The following is a 19912-nucleotide window of genomic DNA, read 5'->3' on the forward strand; positions in this document are numbered from 1 at the left end:
ATGAATGATTTTTTGGAACCATTTGAACATTCAAAATGCATGCTTCTTAGAATCATTGTAGAATGAATTTTTAAATTTCCCTAGATGCTCGTTGGAAAACACAAATCACAATATTGATATTTAGTGAATAACTAAAATTTAGGGGTTTTTAAAAATAAAAACATTTACAGTTTTTTGTTCTAATAGTACATAAATGTGCATACCAAAATAAATTGAAGAAGCAAGACAATTTCAACAGAAGATCAATATATAAATAAGTTGCCTGTTACCAACATCACTGTCAGAAAGTGATTTTATAAGGTAGCCAACCATAGTTGCATGTACTGCTAAAATAATAATGAACTACTTCCTGCATATGAATGTAGAAGATAATACAAAGTTTAGCAGAAATGACCAATTTCCAGCCCATCGTAGTTATCTTAACCCCAAAGTATTATACTGTCACCAGCATTTGGGTTCTACATGAATCTTTTTTGGATGAAGGAACAAATGGGTATAGACATTCATAGAAACTAATCTATAGTTGAACCATTTGCAAGTCTTCTAAATCTTTAAGAAAGGAGAGGGCAGGGGAGGACCTTCCAAATGAATATCGTTTGCAATTAATAAACAATCTGGAGTATGCTCTTCCTACTCCGAAGTCTAGATTACATATCTATGTGGTCATCTTGATCACATCATTTTTTTTCCTCTTTACTATCAGTGATATTATCTATAACTTATTGGGAGCTTTTTATGTTTTAAAAAGGGTGGGGGGGAAATAAAAAGAATTGTAGGTACATAGTATGGGAATGAGGATTGAAGGGAACTTAGCTTTATTTACAAAAATGTGATATACAGTTTAATGAACAATAGAAATGGAAAAAAAATAAGTAAATAGGTTCTAATTTTCCAATTAATTTACTGTTAGGTAAGATTCTAAACTATGTTTATTTCTATTTCTTACCAATCACAGATCATTTTGAAATATTTAATGTCTATATTTTACATATTCTATCTTGAGTCATTTTAGTATCAAAAGATTGTGAAACATAACTACAAAATGGAAATAAGCAAGTAGTTTCAATGAGAAAATAAAAGTTTCCAAGTTCCATATTTGATTAATATGTGCTAAGTGAAGTTTATAAGAGCTTATGATATATTAGTTCATTGGATGTTTACCACAAACAGATGAGTTAAGTAAAATTATTATTGCTACGTTATGGATAATAAAATCAAAAAATTAATTTGTCCAAAATCAATTGGACGAATAATCAAAATTTAAACAAGGCCATTCTGCCTTTAATACTCATGTTGAAAACCTGCAATCTATGCACCTCTTATGCACACATCTCTTAATTCACTCACTTAAATTCTTCTTACATATGAAGAACAATGATGAGCCTTCAAAGAGGCCAATCAGAATTTGAGGCCAGAGAAATTAGGTGACTTATGAGATGAAGTCAGACAGGTACAGGCAGGAAACAAATGGAACTTCTTTCTGATTTCCAGGTATGGCTCATTTTTCTTCTCAGCAGTCAAAGGCTGAAGTGTATTATAAAAATATGTGATTCATATGATGAAGCCTGTGTATTTGTTATATTTGTTATATATATATATATATATATATATATATATATACAGAGAGAGAGAGAGAGAGAGAGAGAGAGAGAATGATTAAGATCTATTCAAGCACAAATATTATATTGAATAGAATAAAGAAAATAAGAAATTTATCAGACCATACCTGTATAATCCACGTACCTTGTATGAGCAGTGTCTTTCATATAAATGTGTCAAATACTCCAAAACTCTGAAAACTAATTAGTATCATTAATGACAATACTGAAATTCGGAGAGATCCAGTGCTGCACTAACCTGTGCGGGAAGCCCTGCCTCTTTGGAGTTCCCATTCTTAAAGAATTTCTGGGAAATCTTAATGTTTTACTTACGAACATGTGTCCATGTTTCAGTCTATCACTTATCTCTTGTTACTGATAGTCAGCCACCATTGCTACCCATTAAGCATTACCAATTCTCCTCATGCATCAGTAAATATTTTAGGGGAGTAAGAGAGAGAATGATTGAGCTCAGTTGGAAAAGCCCTACTCTATTTGTTCTTTCTATGTCAAATGTCCCAACCAGGACCCCTTCTGCTCTCATGATGAATTTTCTTTCTAAGCTATGGGTATTCCTTCTTAGATTCTGTCTTGCCTCTTATGAATAACAATGATAATTAGAAATGTCTCCCTGAAGCTGGACCCCTTGTTTTCACCATGGGGAACATATACATCTTGGAAAAGAGGAGAGGCGAGACAGATAATAGAGGTCATCTAATTTCACTGGAGAAATTTGTGTATCATCCAGTCCAACTCAGAAAGGGCAGTTGTTTACATATGTATGGAACTAAAATTCCCTCCCAGTTCCATAGCTGTCACCAGGCAATGTCTTCAGTGATTCTCCTTCAGGCATGAATTCCCCTGCTTTGGACATGTACATGAAAAGATGCCAAATGTAAATTTTACTGGAAAGAAATCAAGGAGTTACTAGTTTACTTGTGTAGTCCATGAAGTTCGGGGTCCCCAAACAAACATTCTTTATAGTCTTGGAGGCAGTCACCTATGTGTTAAGCAGGCAGGCCATGGAGTGGGAGAAGAGACTTTGTTTCAGTCTTCTGGGTCTTAGAAAGATTATCAATGTCTTGTTAAATGATAGGAATATTTTATTCAAGCTATGGTAATAATCAAAACTATTGCAATAGGGGAAAGAGGTAGAACACAATTCTGAAGACAAGGGCAAGTGGGGTCTTAGAGTCAATGGGCTGAGTGAGGTGGTTTGTCAGTGGAAAAGGGAAGATATCAAGGATAGAGAGATGATTCTTGGCAAAGGTAGGCCAAGACTGATACCTAATAGAGGAAAAGGCTCAGAGAAGCCTGATGTGGACCAGGAAGGAGTCTATCAATCACTGAGGACAATGCTCAGAAAGGTTTTTGCTTGCCCAAATTCTACTCGGGCTTCAAAAACTGCGCTTTGAAAGTTCTGAAGTATAGAAAGAGGCTGATTGTTTATTCCACGTCAGAATCCATTTATTCACCTTTGCTCAAGTGACAAATTTTCAAATTTCAGAATTGATTAATGAATTTTTCAAGGTCAAAAAAGATTCTGAAGTTGGGAAGTGTAAAATCATAACATTCAAATCATTTGATAGTAATATACTATATCCCCCTCAGTCATCATACTGTTACCTATTTATTTTATAAATAATGGCTACCATTCCACTGCTCACTCTTCTTCTGCGATGCCCCTTTCCCTCTCTGCATATTATAAACTTACCAATTTATTACATACTGATTTAGAAAAAGAATGTGGAAAAAATCATGGTACAGCTGAAAAAGTCTTTAAATGGTCATTTCTTCTAGCCCTGCTCACATAGCAATTCAGGAAAAAGGTCCAGACCAGTTAATGATTTGATTATATTAAAGGAGTTAATAATGAGCTAGGCATAAACGTGAGTTTCCATATTTTCAATTTAACATCCGTTTCAGCACAAAAAAAATCATAATTAAGAATTTTTTCAGGCCTAGACTGAGCCTAATAGAAGATATCAGCATCTCCTTCTCTCAGAAGGTCTGGGTAGGGACAGGCCAGCACCATCTTTAACTGAGGATTTGATGATATTGGCTAGATTGAAGACATTATAAAGCTTTCTACATCCTCAGATTTCCACTTACTATGTTAAGGTTGTCCAGAATTCCATTCAATGATCAATAGGAATTGCAGGGAAAGCCTTAAACCCATCAAGAGATTTTTAGCCTTTTCCTGACACTGTCACTAACCAACTATATGGTCTTGTACATGTTTCCTTACTTTCCTGGTCACAGTCTTCTCATGTATAAGGAAAGAGAGCATTATTTGGGTCCCTTATGGCTTAAAAATGTTAATTTTCTTGCATTAAGTTGGGGTGACAGTGGTAAAATTCACATACATAATACTGGACCCTAATTTTTAAATCCTAAAAATAAGAATTTATGTAGTGAAGGAGTCTTTCTGTGCCCCCTCATTTCTTTTTCCTTTCCTCCATTAGTACATTAATTAATTAAGATCTGAAAAAAAAGATGAGGGATGGGAATGACGGAGAGACAGGGTCCACAGGTGAGCACTAGTATTGGTGAGTCGAGCGCCATGACCCAGACTACTTGCTTGATTGTAACTTTGGAGTATGCTCCTTGGGTCCTCAGGAAAAATTGTACAAAATAAGCTTATAAGAAGAAAAAGAAAAAGAAATGTTTAACCACCTAATAGAAGCCATCTTCTCTTTAACACAAAATTGGCGTGATCGATTTTATAGCTTTAATTCTTAAGAGTCAAATCCAGACATATTATCTTAAAAACTAACCCTAAACTTTGTGTAGATTTGGTGTAACAAATGTTCAGCATGAGCATATCAACTTTAAATATTAATGTGACCCTGGTAATTAGTGGGTTTTTTTAATTCCCTATTTGGTAGCCTTTCTAACCAGAGATCAAACACCTGCCTGAAATATGACCTCATTTTCCAACAGTCCCCTCATTCATCAGCCTGAGTGAGTATTAAACTCCCTTTCCTGTTCCCAACTCTTGACAATTATGCTCTTTCTTTTAAGTGGAATCTAAGTCTACCTAGAAGACTGGAAAATATTTCTAGCCTAAAGAAGTGTCCCTGCCTAATGTAAGCACTTGAGCAAAATCATAAGCAATAAGTCAGTTTCTGTGTCAAAGCCTCCATCCCTGGGAATTGACTGGAGCCAGTGTTGGCCTTTGCTTTGCTCTGAATGTGCTGCAGTCCCTGCAGTTAGGATTGGAAAATGCCTGTAAATGCGAGGCAGCAAGGAGCTTTGCACATTGGGGAGCAATGTTAAAAGGCAATGCCTCAGTTTGTGTACAGACAGCCTAAGAGAAGAGCAGTGAATGAAATAGGGAAGATGAGATCCAAGGAGAATCACAACCTGTTCTCTTCTCACTCGGGATCAGACTCCATTCACACGTAACATTACAGTAAAGTTTAATGATTAAGCAACAACCCCAAACCCAATGCCATATGTTGTGTGCAGTGTCACAGGGAAAAGAGACTGCTAATTGTCTGCAGAGAAAAGGCCTCCTGAGGAGACTGAAAGTGACTTTCAAGAGAAGAGATAGGACAGATAAATAAGGTCTCTGATGCAGAGCAAACACAAAAGACCATGAGTGCCAGCAAAAGCAGATGAGTTTCTCTTACTTTCAACAAAACAGCCTTATGAATTTGGGCAGTATTGAACTCCAACATCAGGTACGTGAGGAATGGGGCAGAAATTTCAGAAGTACTTTTAGAAGGAAGAGAATCTTCAAGGACAAAGGGGAGTCTCTACCATAGCAATCTTTCCTGTGAATCCCCCCATATTCTTAAACCAGAAAATGAGCTCACAAAGGACCTAGGCCTTGACACTTTCATCCTTGGCAATATGAGCAGCCAGACAGCCTCAGTTTGAATCTCAGTTCTTCCCCCTAGCAGCTGTGGATCATGGGCAAGGTCCTTAATTGCCTTTTCTCTTAGTTTCCCCTCAATTTACAAGGGTACCTGGTACAGTACATATTGAGTATGTATTAACTTTTATTAAAATACCCACCAACAAATATATATTATTTCATCATTTCATATATTTTTGTTTATTAATAAAATGTAACTTGGCTGCAAGAGTTCCTGTCTTGTATTGTGGATATTTCAAAAAATGGAGAAGAGAATGTGATAAGCTGGGTATGGTATTTGAAACTATCCAAGGAAAATTACATGAATGTTTGGGGATTGGATTTGGAATGGGGTTGGTTAGGATTAACTCTTTCAGCAAATATGTCATTCCCTTTTTACATGAAGTCAAGCAGAAAATTTACTGAAGAGACATTGGTAATCAAATATTTACACATAAGTGTATTTTCCAGAGAGAACATACTAATTGCCATGAATTCTCAAAAGATTACTATTTCTAGCTTACTCATTCATAAGTACTTTTATAGACTATTTTATCACACGTGCACCTTTAGCAAGTAATTAAAAGCAATGACTCTTGCTCATAACTTAAAATATAGCTTGGTATTCAACTCAACTATGACCCCAACAGATGCCTGTAGGAATTCTTGTTGAGGTGGGAACGACAGTCCATGCAACCAGAATTCAGTGGTTCTGTGCATTCAAAAGTCTGTCTATACTTGCTCCCCCACAAATATGTGCACTATGTCAACTTGTCTCCCTAGAACCCAGCAAAAGAAACTCTCGAGTCCCTTCAAATCTATCAACATCAACAACTTGATGAACACTTTCTGCTGAATATTTTCTTGCTGTTCACTTCAGCAAAGAGGACTCCTTTATGCTTTTTGCTTCAAATGCAAATCAAGTAGGTAAGTGCAAGGACTATGACAAATTGAACTGTATGTAGCTGATGCTATGACAGGATTTTTTTCCCAGATATTAAAATGTCACATCCTTTTACTTACATTTTAGTTACTCTTTCTTTATTTTGGTTTATTTTTAATTATATTAATTTTTTATCAAAAAATTCTAGTATAGGGCCGGGGATGTGACTCAAGCGGTAGCGTGCTTGCCTGGCATGCGTGTGGCCTAGGTTCGATCCTCAGCACCACATACAAATAAAGATGTTGTGTCCACCGAAAACTTAAATATATATATTAAAATTCTCTCTCTCTCTATCTATCTATCTATCTATCTTTTAAAAAAATCTAGCATAGAAGTATCATGCTATAAAATGATAGTCCAATTTCATTTCTGGTAAACACACTCCAGAGTCTCACTTTCCTTTTCACAGGTTATGAGGGCTAAAGGTAGGTTGTAAATTCTCCCATATTCCTTCATATATATATATACATACACATATAATTTCACTTTTAAACAGATTTTGCCTCATTAGAGTTTGGATTTGGAATGTTCCCCAAAACTCATGTGTTGAAAGTTTCATTTCCAATGTTAACAATGTTCAGAGTTAGGACCTTTGGGAAGTGATTGGGTCATGAAGGCTCTAACCTAATCAGTGGCTTAATCCATTGATGTATCATAACTGAATGGACTAGTGGGAGGTGGTGGGTCCTAGTTGAAGGGAGTGGTTCCTTGTAGGTATGTATTAGGTACTATATCTTGTCTCCAGGGCCTTTCTTTCTATCTCTCTGCTTCCTGGCCACCACAAAGTAAGTAGCTTAGCTCTGCCATGCCCTTCTGTTATGATGAACAAATTTACAGAGGAAATTTCAAGGCAGCATAGCATTCAGGCTGTGGCATGGGGTATTGCTGATGGCTTTTAGCTAGGTTTGCAATGAGAATCTAGAGCAAGAAACAGAGAAAAAAAGATTTAGAAAAAGAAACATGAAGTTTAGTCATAAATGAATGTGTAAAATTGGAGCCAAGGAAGATGTTGTTGCTGAAGGGACAAACACCATTAAAGAGAAACCTAGAATTTGCACTGAGGAAATAAGAAAGATGGCTTGAGAATCTCTCTGGAATCAGCAAGACACCAACCTTATCAGGGTCATGCATATAAAGGCAAAAACTCTGAACAACTTTGAGAATAGAGTGCAACAAGAGTACCCTACTCCTGCAGGGTCTCCTAGGAAGTTGTTTCCCAAGGAGTCATTGCACTCAGCTGTCCAGGCACTCAGAGGCTGCTGAAGACAGCCTAAGGTCTAAGAATGCAAGAATTAAGTCTGGGAGGGCAGGCATTGTGTTACATGATCAGAATTCCATTGGAAAGTTCCTTAGAAGGTAACACATGAAGCAATGTGAGTAAAGCCAAGGATGGAGACTCCAGAAAATCAGAAATGCCAAGAATTTAAAATGTCTGCCGAGGAAAGCTACAGCATCTAGCAGAGCCAGTTCAAGAAAAATACTATGTAGATGCAACAGGCAGGGCCATAGGGGCAGGAATTCCCAATCCCTTGTAGTCCTCTTCTCACTACCACCTGCCCCAGATGCTGGATGTGGAGCTACAGAATGTGTTTGCCCTGCTAGGTTTTGGCCCCATCCCTATTCCTCCTTTTTGGAATAGGAATGTTGACCCTGTACCAATCATACCATTGTATATTAAAAGTATATAACTTTATTTTTATTTTTACAGGAGCTCACAGCTAAGAGTTGCTTTGAGTCTCAGAAGAGACTTTTAACTTGAATTTTTGAACAACTCCAGAATATTTAGGGACTAAGGGGTCCTTGGAGATGTATCAAACGCATTTTGCATTATGAGATGCACATGAGCCTCTGGGGTTCAGGGGAATAATGCTAAAGTTTTGATGTGGACTGTCCTACAAAGGCTTATGTGTGAAAAATGTGAACCCTGTGTTAGTGAGCTTTTCATCACTGCAACCAAAATATCTGAGAAAATAAATTCAGAGGGGGAAAGGTTTATTTTGGTTCATGGTTTTAGAGGTTTCACTCAATGGTCATCTGACTCCATTTTTCCTATATCTGCAGAGAAGAAGGGTGTGGCAAAGCCAAGCCTTTGTCCTCATGCAGTCAGAAAGCAGGGGATGGGAAGGCTAGTGGGAAGGGACCGGGAACAAGATATATTCCCCTAGGGCATATCCTCAAGGACCCAATCCTTCAACTATTTCCAACCTCACACAACCTCTACTACCTCCTAGTGGTCCATTCAGCTATCAATGGATTCATCCACTGATGAGATCAGACTTCTCATGATCCAATCTCTTCCCCCAAACCCCACCTCTGATCATTACTGCTTTAGGCACTGAGTCTTCAATGCATGAGTCTTTGAGCACACTTCATGTTCAAACCATAATACTCCCCAATGCAGCAATGTTTAGAGGTGGAGGCTTTGAGAAATAATTGAGGGCTTTTCCTCATCGATGCAATGGAGACTAGAGGGTTAATTAGTTTATGTGTTCTGAATGGACTACTAGAAGATGGTGAAAACTGTAAGAGGTAAACCTTAGTTGTAGGGTCAGTCTTTGGGGTGAGCCTTTCCTTTCCCCTTCTTTCTCTGTTTCCTGGTTATTATTCAGTAAACAACATCATCATGCCCTTTTACCATGAGATGTCTGTCTTGCTACAGGCCTAAAAGCAATGGAGCCAGTTGACCATGAACTGAAACCTCTTAAACCAGGAGCCAAAATAAACATTTCCTCCTTAACATGTTTTTTTCAGGTACTTTGTCACATCAACATTAAACTGATTAATATGTACCATAATTACATAATTCTATACTTAATAGCAGCAGTGTGTTTTCTGCATTTGCAGTGTGTATTAGAGATCTTTACATGTTAGTATTTATGACTGGTATTTATTCTAAAAGTATACTGGAGTTTAAGTGGCCCACTACTGATGGGTGTGTACATTGATTCCAGATTTTTTTTTTCTATTGAATCCTTTTATTTACATTTTTAGATAAATGGGAGTTACTTCTCTACAAAAGATATCTAGAGGAAGAATCACTGGGTAAAAGACTATGAACATTACCTTTTGTTAGATCCTAAAAATCACACCTCCAAAAGGATGAACCAACTTTTACACATACCAACAACATTAAAAAAGCATGTATTTTGCAATATCCTTACCTATGGTGGCTATCATAAAACTGTAATTTTTACTACCCTGGTAGGAGAAAATATTTCCTTTTTATTTATATTTCTTTATAAATTGTAATGACTAATATTCTGTCTGCTACATATACAACACACTTTCTCTCAATCTGACACTTGCTTTTTTCATAATTGTGACTTTTGTCATTTGGGAGTTTTCAAGTTTTTGTAGATAAATGTAATAATTTCCTTCTTGATGCCCTCTGAGTTTAAGGCCTTTCTTAATAAATCTTTCAAAACTCTAAATTATAAATAAATATTCTCTTTATTTTCTCAACATAGTTTTACAATTTGTGTTCTTTATGTATAGGAACTAGGTATATTTCAAAGCAATTTTGTGACCATTGGAGTAAAGCAACGCTTAATTGTATTTCCAAATAGTCAGCTAATGTTCCCATGACTATTTAGTACTGGTCAATCCTTTCTCCATTAATTTCCCCACAGAGTAACATATAACATTGCCCTAGAAACATACTAGACTTTTCTATGTAGATGGATGTGATCTTGAGCACTCATTTTTGTACAATCAAGCTTCTTGTTCCTGAACAATTACATGGGTGAGTTTAGCTGCTGTAGCTACATACTGGGTGTTTTTAATGTGATTGATCAAATGCCACTTTTTTATTTTTTTCACAGTATTCTTGGATATTGTATTTTTCTCTCCAATTGAACTTTAAACTAAACCTGTCAAGCTCCATAAATACTTCTTTAAAGATTTTATATGGGATTGTGTTAAATTTATAGATTAATTTGGGGAGAAATAACATCTTTACAATGTTAAATATTCTCTTCCAGGAATATGCTATGCCTCTGCATTTATTTAGATTGTTTTGTATATTCTTCAAAAGTGCTACTGTTTTTCACTGTGTTCTCTCAGAACTTTTGTTAGGTTTAATTCTTACTGTCTTTTGGTTTCTACTACTATTGTTTGGGATATTGTTCTATTAATATGTTCTAATTGGCAAATGCCTTTTAAAGAAATGTTGCATGTTGAATTTTATATACATGCATCTTATCAGGTTTAATAGATTTTTTTTCATTGATTCTCTTGGATTTTCTAGGAAGATAATCATATGGGGTACAATGATAGTTTTATCCTTACCCAACTAATGCATACATATGCATGTCCTATTTATAGTTCAGTCTTTGTGAAAACTTGGTTATATTGAAGATAGATACTATCACAATCTTTATGATCACATCATGATCATTGACAAACAAATGAGACATATTTAAAAGCTTCAAATTTCCTGTTACATTTTATTCAAGGAATATTTTCATTTTTATAACCACAAAAATATAATGATATGCATAAATACCATACTTCAAACAACTTCAATCTTTACATTGTAAGTATAAAACCACTAAGGCTAAAATATAGTGTGTTTAATAAAATTTTATTGACTTACTAACTAAAATGATCATAATAATGTGATTCCAATATAAATTTCTGTTATATTTCATATTGTATTGTTATATTTAATATAATATTTATAGGTAAAACAGATACATGTAAGCAACATAAAAATTACAATCAGAAAACTAACCACTATAAAACTATAGTCAACTTAAAAATGTCTATGTTTGGAGGTTTATGCCAATAAATTCATACATTTTGCCATTTGCACTATTATGCAGGTAAGATTCATCTGTGCTGTACATACTATTATAGTTCATTCATATGCATTGCAACTTAATACCCCATTGTATAAATATTCAACAACTTAATTTTGTATTTACCATTTTAGAGACACTGCATTTTTTTTTCCATTTGAGGCAATATTGATAATAATGCTATTAAAATGATGGCACATATCTTCTGATGCATGCACATGAGAATTTCTCTAGTATATTTCTTAGAAATGCAACTTCTTATGCATAGGGATTATGAATATACAAATTTTCATAATGTTTGTTACATTTTTATCAAGATTTGCTTTACCCAGGAAGTTCTTGTTAATCCTAATTTACTAATAGTCTAGCATGAAGACTTGTTGAATTTTATCACGTTTTAACTACATCGTATGAGTTAGCTTTTAACAAAATAATGCTACTTATGAAGCCAGGCCCAAACCCAGTGGCTTAAAACTATAATTACTTCTGTCCATTCACGTATCTGTGGGAAGGCTGTGGTTGACTTATCTAGACTGGGCCCATAAATACTGGACTCCAAGCGACAGGTGGGGGTCTAGTCTGCCCCCATGCCTTGCCTTCCCTGAAGCTTCTTTTCGTGGCAGGGGCAGAATCACAGAGTCTAATTTGATAACCAGTGTTATGTTGGCCACATAGACAGACTGTGTAATCATAATATTAAGTTCACACCCGAAACAATCTTAGAGACTAGCATTTTCTTTGTTAGAAAATGTTTCTCTCTTGATTTATCTTATTAATGGCTACAGGACAATTTAGGCATTCTTCTTGATTTGGGTCTGGAAAATTGTCCTGTTTATAGAACTTTTACATTCAAATATTTTCAGTTATTGATCTCAAATGACTCCTAAGAGTCACATACTATTTAAAATTTTATATAGAACTATAGGTTCTCCTTTTTTCCCTAATATTGAGCATTTGAAACTTCTTTCTTTTCTATAATTAATTTTTCTAGGAATTTGTCTATTTAATTATAGTATTCAACTCTTGATTTTGTTCTTATCATGCCTTTATTTTCTGTTTTTTTAATTTATGCTGTATCTTTGTTATCTCCACCCTTTCTATATTTTTAATTGTGCAATTATTCTTTTTTCTAACTTCTTAGAATGGATACTATGTGTTATGGTTAAGATATGAGGTTTCTCCCCAGAGCTGTGTGAGACAATGCAAGAAAGTTTTGAGGTTAAAAAATCATAATCTTAACTTAATCAATGCATTAATTCACTTGAATGGGTTAACTGGGTGGTAACCATAGGCAGATATTTTGAAGTGGAGGTGGTAGGTTACTGGGGCATGACTTTCTGGTATATATTTTGGACCTGGTGAATGGAGTTTGCTTTCTCTGCTTCAGTATTGCTATGTCCTGAACTGCTTTCCTCCTCCATACCCTTTTACCATGATGTTTTCTCTCACCTTAGGCCCAGAGCAATGAAGTCAACAGTCTATGGACAGAGACCTCTGAAACTGTGGGCACCAAACAAATTTCACCTCCTCTGAAATTGTTTTTGTCAGGTTTTTTGGTCATGATACAAAAAAATCTTGACTACAACACCATGTTAGAGTCTCTCCCAATAACAAACATTGACAACTATAAATTTTCCTCTAAGAACCCCTAACATTTTATTTATCCTACATGATTTTATATGTGACTTTTCACACCAGGTAGCTACCCTCAATGAGTTTATTAAATGCTAAATCCTGCTCCTCAAGAATATTCAATCACCAACTTGATTGTTAAGTTTATTACAATAGAACCACCTTGAACATGGATCCACCAGCTCTAGTCTGGTCTTCAGATGGGCTGGAGCCAGGGCAAGATCTGACTCCCATCTCATTAAGAAACCCTACTCTAGAACCTCCTAACCATACCCCTCCCAAATTTATGACACACAGATACTATGGGATATAATGTGCTGGCTCTTATTTTAAGTCATTAATTGTTGAGATAACTTATTGCATGGCAATGATAACTAATACAGAATACCATGATTAAAAGATTAAGATCTGTTATTTTTCTGACAAAATGTGTACACACAGGCTCCACAGTAAAATCAGTTTGATGCTTTAGTTTCTTCCTGAATAACATAATCAGAGCATGAACAATAGATTTGAATGAATACATAATAAGGACCAAGCCATGGTCATTCACTGAGACAATGAATAAACTCCCAGAAGCAAATCTCATGCCTGACTGAATAGGAAAATCTGCAGTCCTGCAAAGAAAGACACTATAGGAAACTGATGAACATGTTTCTCATCCGCTTTTTCTCAGGGGATCTATAAGCATACAACTGACAGAGTTCCTGTACTTTTTGTGTGCACATTTACATTTTCTCCTGGAAAACACAGCAACAGAACTTGTAAATGATAATTTTAGATTCACTGTGATTTTAAGTAGCACCACTAGCTGAAGTAAAAATAATAAATAATATCATTATGTAACAAAATGTCATTCAGCACTTTTCCCTGCTTCAATGTTAAGGCTTAAAAGAAATTATGTTGAAAGAATATAATAGTTTGTAACAAAAATGTCTTCTACATAGTGAATATAATGATCACTGTTAATGTTTGGAATATATGACAGTTGTTTAAATTGAGCTCTCTTTGCTTGATCTACTTTTCATTACAGCATGCAAGTGATAAAAAAGGCTGTTAAAAGGTGGTATGTTTGTGGATCATAGTCCATGGACAGCAATGAAGAGCTTCTATTTATTTAAATAAAGGTAATCATTGCTAGTGTAAAATGGAAAAAAGCACTCCATATATTATTGACTTAGACAAAATGAAGAGCTCTGGCCCATTAATAAGCAGAATGCATGCAAACCTCACATGCACAAAGGCTTTGCTCAGAAGAAAACAGTGACATTCAGCTATTTGAAAAAGAAATTTGCTGGAGCTAAATGACAGAAAATACAAGGAGAGCCCATTTTGCTTTATGAAACTTTTTGTTTTATATCAGCATTAGTAGCTACAGCCAGCTTCTTGCCTTCCACTTGTCGCTCATCCATCCTCTTTGTTTCATTGCATTGATTATTTATGCCTTAAATTATGGTTGTTCTTTCTTGTTTCTGCTGTAGCTAAAAGAACAGCTTCAAGGGCAAGTGTAAAATAAATGTCTGAGTGGGTCACTGGGCAATGCATGGACATACCTTAGGATCCATCATTTTCTTCACCAACATCATCCTCATCTATTCATTTTGTATGTGCAGTACCAACACAACATTCATTAGAGAGCAAAACATCAGCTCACCAAAACTTCTTTCTTTCCTGAAAAGTGAAGTAAGGTGTTTTTAGCTTCTTATTTTGAAATTCAGAATTTAAGGAGGTCAGAGAATCATCAATCTATCATTTCTCTGAACACTAAAATATAAACGTGGTTATATTTTAAAACTAAAATGCAACAGGGAGTATGATTATATTCATTCTCTCACCTAAAGGTAAGGACTGAAAGGACTTCATACTGTTAAGGAAGTGAATCATCCAGAGATAAAATTTGTTGTTCTATGAGGGGATGACTTTGGATCAAAACTCCAGAGAATGGCAAGCAATTTTTTTTATTAATAAGAATAAGCAGTAAAGGTAAACTAGGGTGCCTGGAGCAAGTTTCCACACAACTGTCCTGACAACATTATCTTCTTTACAATTTCTTTGCTTTGCACCTGATTTAAATGCCTTGCTATTCTGGCTAATGCCTTGAGCAAGTCTTCATCTCTAGTTTGTTTTGTAGGCATCAGCACGCATCCATTAATGACCTCAGCTCCTTGGAGGCCTTCCTTCTAGGAAAGTAACTATGTTAACAGCAGCAGTGCTGCTTGGGATTCTCAAAGTCTGTCTGAGATATACAGGAAGCATTAAGAAATATTTATAATGAGAAGACTTTACCTTACAATGTCATGCAGAAACTTCCAAAGTAAATCTATCATACCAAATGCCAGTTTTGCATTCTATTGATGGGCCTCAGATTTTAGAGGAATCGGCTGGTTCCTTTGGAAACCATCAAAACACCCCATCTCTGACTGCAAAGAGCTAAAAATGGTTATAACAATCTTGAATGGCAAATGAGCTTTCTGTGATGATTTATTGTATAGATAACTGTGTTTAGGTGACAGGTGTTTAGTCGTGCAATACATTTAATTAGGCTTAAGTTTCAGAGCCCACCCCACCCCCACCAAATGTGTTAAACTCTGTAAAGCCTTAGGAGGTATCTTCATGATTTTGTCTTATTCTTCTAAAAGGGCACCCCAAACTTTTTGTAAGCTTCAGTCCCCATGAAACCTAGATCTGCAGTGTACTTAGCTGATTGATGAGGCATTCTGGAGGATTAATAAAATAAATATCTATTTATGTTTACCATTTTCAGAAAGATAATCCTGTTGAAGAAACAATATGTGTATACATCAAACAATCATCTATTATCATGTGAAAGCAATGGGGTTTGGAGTCAGAAGATAAAAATCTCTAAATCCTATCTCTGCTATTCATATTCTGCTATGGGTTTCGGACAAATAAATTAATCAATTCTTTTTTCAAAAAATAGATGGACATAATACTTAAATCACAGGATTGCTTAGAGGTTTAATAAATATAAATATGTGAAAATGTCTTGCATTTACCTTGTCCTTATAATGTTATTTAAATCACCCAATTTTAAATTATATAAGAACTTAGAGGAGATCTAATTTAACCTCATTTTCCTATTCAATGTTTGGATTCTCTCTACAGTATCACCATGTCATTGTTGTCTATACTTACTTGGGTATATCCAATGATAAGGACTAAAACTGTCATATAATTTGTTATTTAAATATATGCCATCAAAGTTTTGTTTTTATTCTGTTTTATTTTGAAATTTAGGTTTAGGTCTCTGGTTCATGAAATGTTAGCACCGAAGACTGAGGAATAGGCTAGAAATTCCCTTTGGATTGTCAGCATGTTATGGTACTAGCACGCTGGTACCAGTTTGTGGGCAATAGTCAAAACCAACAAAGGACTGGAGTTCCCAACATATATTATAGCATGAAAAAGGAGGATTTTTTTGGATCCAACTCTGGACAGTCAATAAAGTTATAATGGAAAATTTTGTAAGCCCTAAGTAGGAATAAACAGAGAACAGAGGAGTAACAGAGAAAGAAGGAGTCCTGAAAACCCAAGGAGAAGTTCTAAAAATAGGAAATAGGAACAGCAAATGCCGCTGAGACAGCATTCTAAAATGTGTTCTGATGACTAGGTGCCAGATTCAGGATCCGTGAGATCATCAGTGCAGCGGTGGGTAACTGAGTGGGTGTGAGCTGTGGGCATCGGCTGGCAGGAAGGGTGGGACAGGGCTGTCCAGGGGACACTTCAGGAGAAGAAGTGAATGCATGATAACTGCTGCAAAGGATGTGGGCAGAGTTAGAAACACTTAGAGAAGGTGGAATAATACATAGAATGAGGGGTTGGTTCTAGAAGAGGAGAAGAAGGAAAAGACCAGAGCACACGGAAGTCTGGTTAATGATTGGTGATGTTTCTGCCTTGAGAAGAGAGAGTGGTGAGATGGAAAACCTGTAGAAAAACTAACAGGTTTGGGACCAAGAAGCCAAGAATTTCCATGCTTGTGAGCTTCAGGTGGGCTCAAAGCTTCTAAGCATCTACTAATATCTGTACCAGTGCAGCAGCTATAGTCAGTCCTTAGAATTCCAAATGGAACATTCATGAGGGGGGACCCCAAGGGAAAGCTACAGGTGATCAGTTGTAGCAGGTTGGAGGAGGGCATCTCCAAAGAGGACTCTACCCAGTTACCTGAGGTGGGAGATGCTATGAGTCTCCACCTCTAAATGTGCTCTTCTAATTATCTCTACAATCTGTGTTTCTCTCTACGTTCACTACCAGGTCTAGTTCAAACTCAGGTCTTCCCGTCCTCAGACTGCTGACCACAGACTGCCTCATCACCAGTCTCCTTCATGCACTTTTGAGCCCTGCCCCAATCCTTCACTCTATAGCCAGACTTGGCTCTTAAGAATGCAAATCTGATCACGTGTCTTTCCTAAATAAAATGCATAATGTTCTCTGTGGCTCTCAAGTTGAAGAGATGAAATTAACTTGGCATGTGGGGCTTTTCCCAGTCGGACACTGCCCTGCTCCTGCTTTTCTCGCCTTATTCCATGCTCCTTCCTCTCGGCATTCCAACCAAGTTGGCCTTCATCAGGGTCATAAAGCAGAACTTGATTTTTCCCACCAGATGCTGTTCCCTTTACTTACTCTGCCCAATGCATTAATCATGTTAAACTCAAAATTCATCTTTTGAAGGGATCCCCCTTAGTTCTAAGTTCTGTATGCTCCTAGACTTTTTTATACTTTCAAACCATAAACTTATATGCCTTACAATTCATTATCAACTTCTGTTATTAATGGATTAATATCTGTCTCCTGAACTAAATTATAAGTCTCTTGAGGGGAGCTTTCAAGTCTTTTATTTTTCATTACCCTTTATAAGCACCTGATTCCAGGCACACAGTAAACACTCAGAAATATTCCATGCAAACATGCATGAATGAATTAATAAGTGTTAGCACAGTGGCTGTGAAATGTGTCCTGCCTAACGGAAGACCATAGCTTGCACTCTAGCAATTTCGTGACTCTTTTATAACAATCAAAAGAAATGTCACATAGGAGAGTGATTTATTTACAATTGTCTTTGTTGTGGTTATAGGGGAGTCATTGACAGAAGTGTGTATCTTGGGAAAAGGAATTAATTTAACCAAGATGAAGAGTTCCATTAGGCATCAAGCTGAGGCCTGTGGTGTTCTCTCTTCTGAGTCTTTTCTCTCTGTTCCTTGGAGCATGAAGGCAAAGGGGCCTGATTGATGACTGCTTTTCTGCTCACATCCTGACTGCATAAAAACCTTCCATGGGAACATCAAAAGATGTTTCTTTTAGCCCACTGGCATATGAACTCAGAAAAATTATAGTTCCCAAGCGAAGTAGACTTTGGTGTAACAGACATCTGTTTATATAACAATTTATGTAATTAGAGCTGGGTAAAAAGAACTTGAGAGCTGGGATGACAGAATTTTCTTGAAAGCTGTAGAACAATCATTTATAGGATGCTGCAACTGTTCAGAGATATAGTCATCAAAACATCCCTCATCAAAGCCTTTTGAGTGAAGTAAATAAAATAGGAGCGACAGTCTTGATTCCAGAATGTGTAAATCCTACTGTTTGATCTTCTTCAGCTTGCATGTTGATGTTGTAGCCCCTGTAGGGGTGAAAACACTGCAAAGAGGAAACTACTCAGAAATAGTGCTATCTTAGTAGTGAGGGTGGCTAACTATTTATCTGAGTATCTGATAACTGCACTCAGCCATCCATGTATGTGAAATATAGTTGCCCACTAGCAAGGACATGGAGCACTGATATACAGTAGACCACTCTGTGTCCTGGTGTGTCCCCTAATGGTGTAAAAACATTCACCAGCCTAGTCATAGGTAAAGGGAAAGAGTGGGCATTTTTATTTTTATAATGCCTGTGGACACTGCTCCAGGTTTGCTCAGGTAAACGTCTGGTCTCTGAGATCTGCAGACCTTACATATATTTCTGAAGCTCTCCCTGGCTCTCCTACAGGCTTAGATTCCTACCTTCCAAAGATGAACAGAACTAATAAACAAGTTTCTCTCTGGCATGAAATAAAATGACCTTCAAGTACAGCTGAGTCAAGTGTATATCTGGAGCTTCGTCTTTAGTAAGCACTTGTTCTTCTCGTCTTGAGTGACTCTCTCTTTCCTAGCAAATGCCCTCAACTCTAATTACTCTGAGAAAGACAAAGATAGACAAAGAAAGACAAAGATTTTACAAAAATCCCCCCAATTTTTGTAAAATTTAATAGAAAGCAAATAGAGAAGAGAAACAGAGCAAGCCATGTTTACTGAAAACATTTACAATGTAGAGTCATCACATAGTTGTACCAGAATTCTTTGAAGCCCGAGGTTAGTGGGTTGGCTTTGATGATTGAGGTGGCTCAGGTTTGATTTGTGGGAAATGTTAGGTAGGTTAGAAGCATACATACTATTATTTGGTAAGAATATACAATCAGGATTCTAGAATAATTTAACCAGGTTCAAACATTTAAAGAAGCTCCATTTCTTTTGTGGCAGTATCCAATGATATATGATATTTCAAATAACAGTAACAGCTACCATTTTCTGAACCCTCATAATGTACCAGGAACTGAAATGTTAGCCATTTAAATTTTTAAGCAGATGTTGAAGACTCTGGTGATAAAAAGATTCAGACTTCTGAAACCAGTGAGTCATAATAATCACAAAAGCACTAACATTCAAATGAACTTAGAACAATCTTAGAAAAAAAATGAAATTGAATTTTTTCTCTCTGCAAATTAGGACTCCGGCTATACTCCTGAGGGCTCACATGTTGTGTGCAACACAACCTGAGTGGCCCTGGATTTTCCAACGTAGAATGGCCTTGGATAGCTACACAGGATGGCTACCTTCTCCTTGTCCCAATTAATGGTTCTGTTTCCCCTGAGTCCTGTCTGTAGTATCAATGATTCTGTTTCCAGAGTCCTGTCTGTAGTATCGTGTGGCCATCTGGTGGAACTCGAGGACATTGCCTCCACTCCCACTGGTACGTAACAGTGGTAACTGGGGAAGGGCCTGTCCAAAAGTACAAAATGGAATTG

Source organism: Marmota monax, unplaced genomic scaffold (genome assembly GCF_021218885.2).
Source record: "Marmota monax isolate L192 unplaced genomic scaffold, Marmota_monax_Labrador192_F-V1.1 WCK01_AAM20220418_F8-fsc00030, whole genome shotgun sequence".
NCBI lineage: Eukaryota > Metazoa > Chordata > Mammalia > Rodentia > Sciuridae > Marmota > Marmota monax.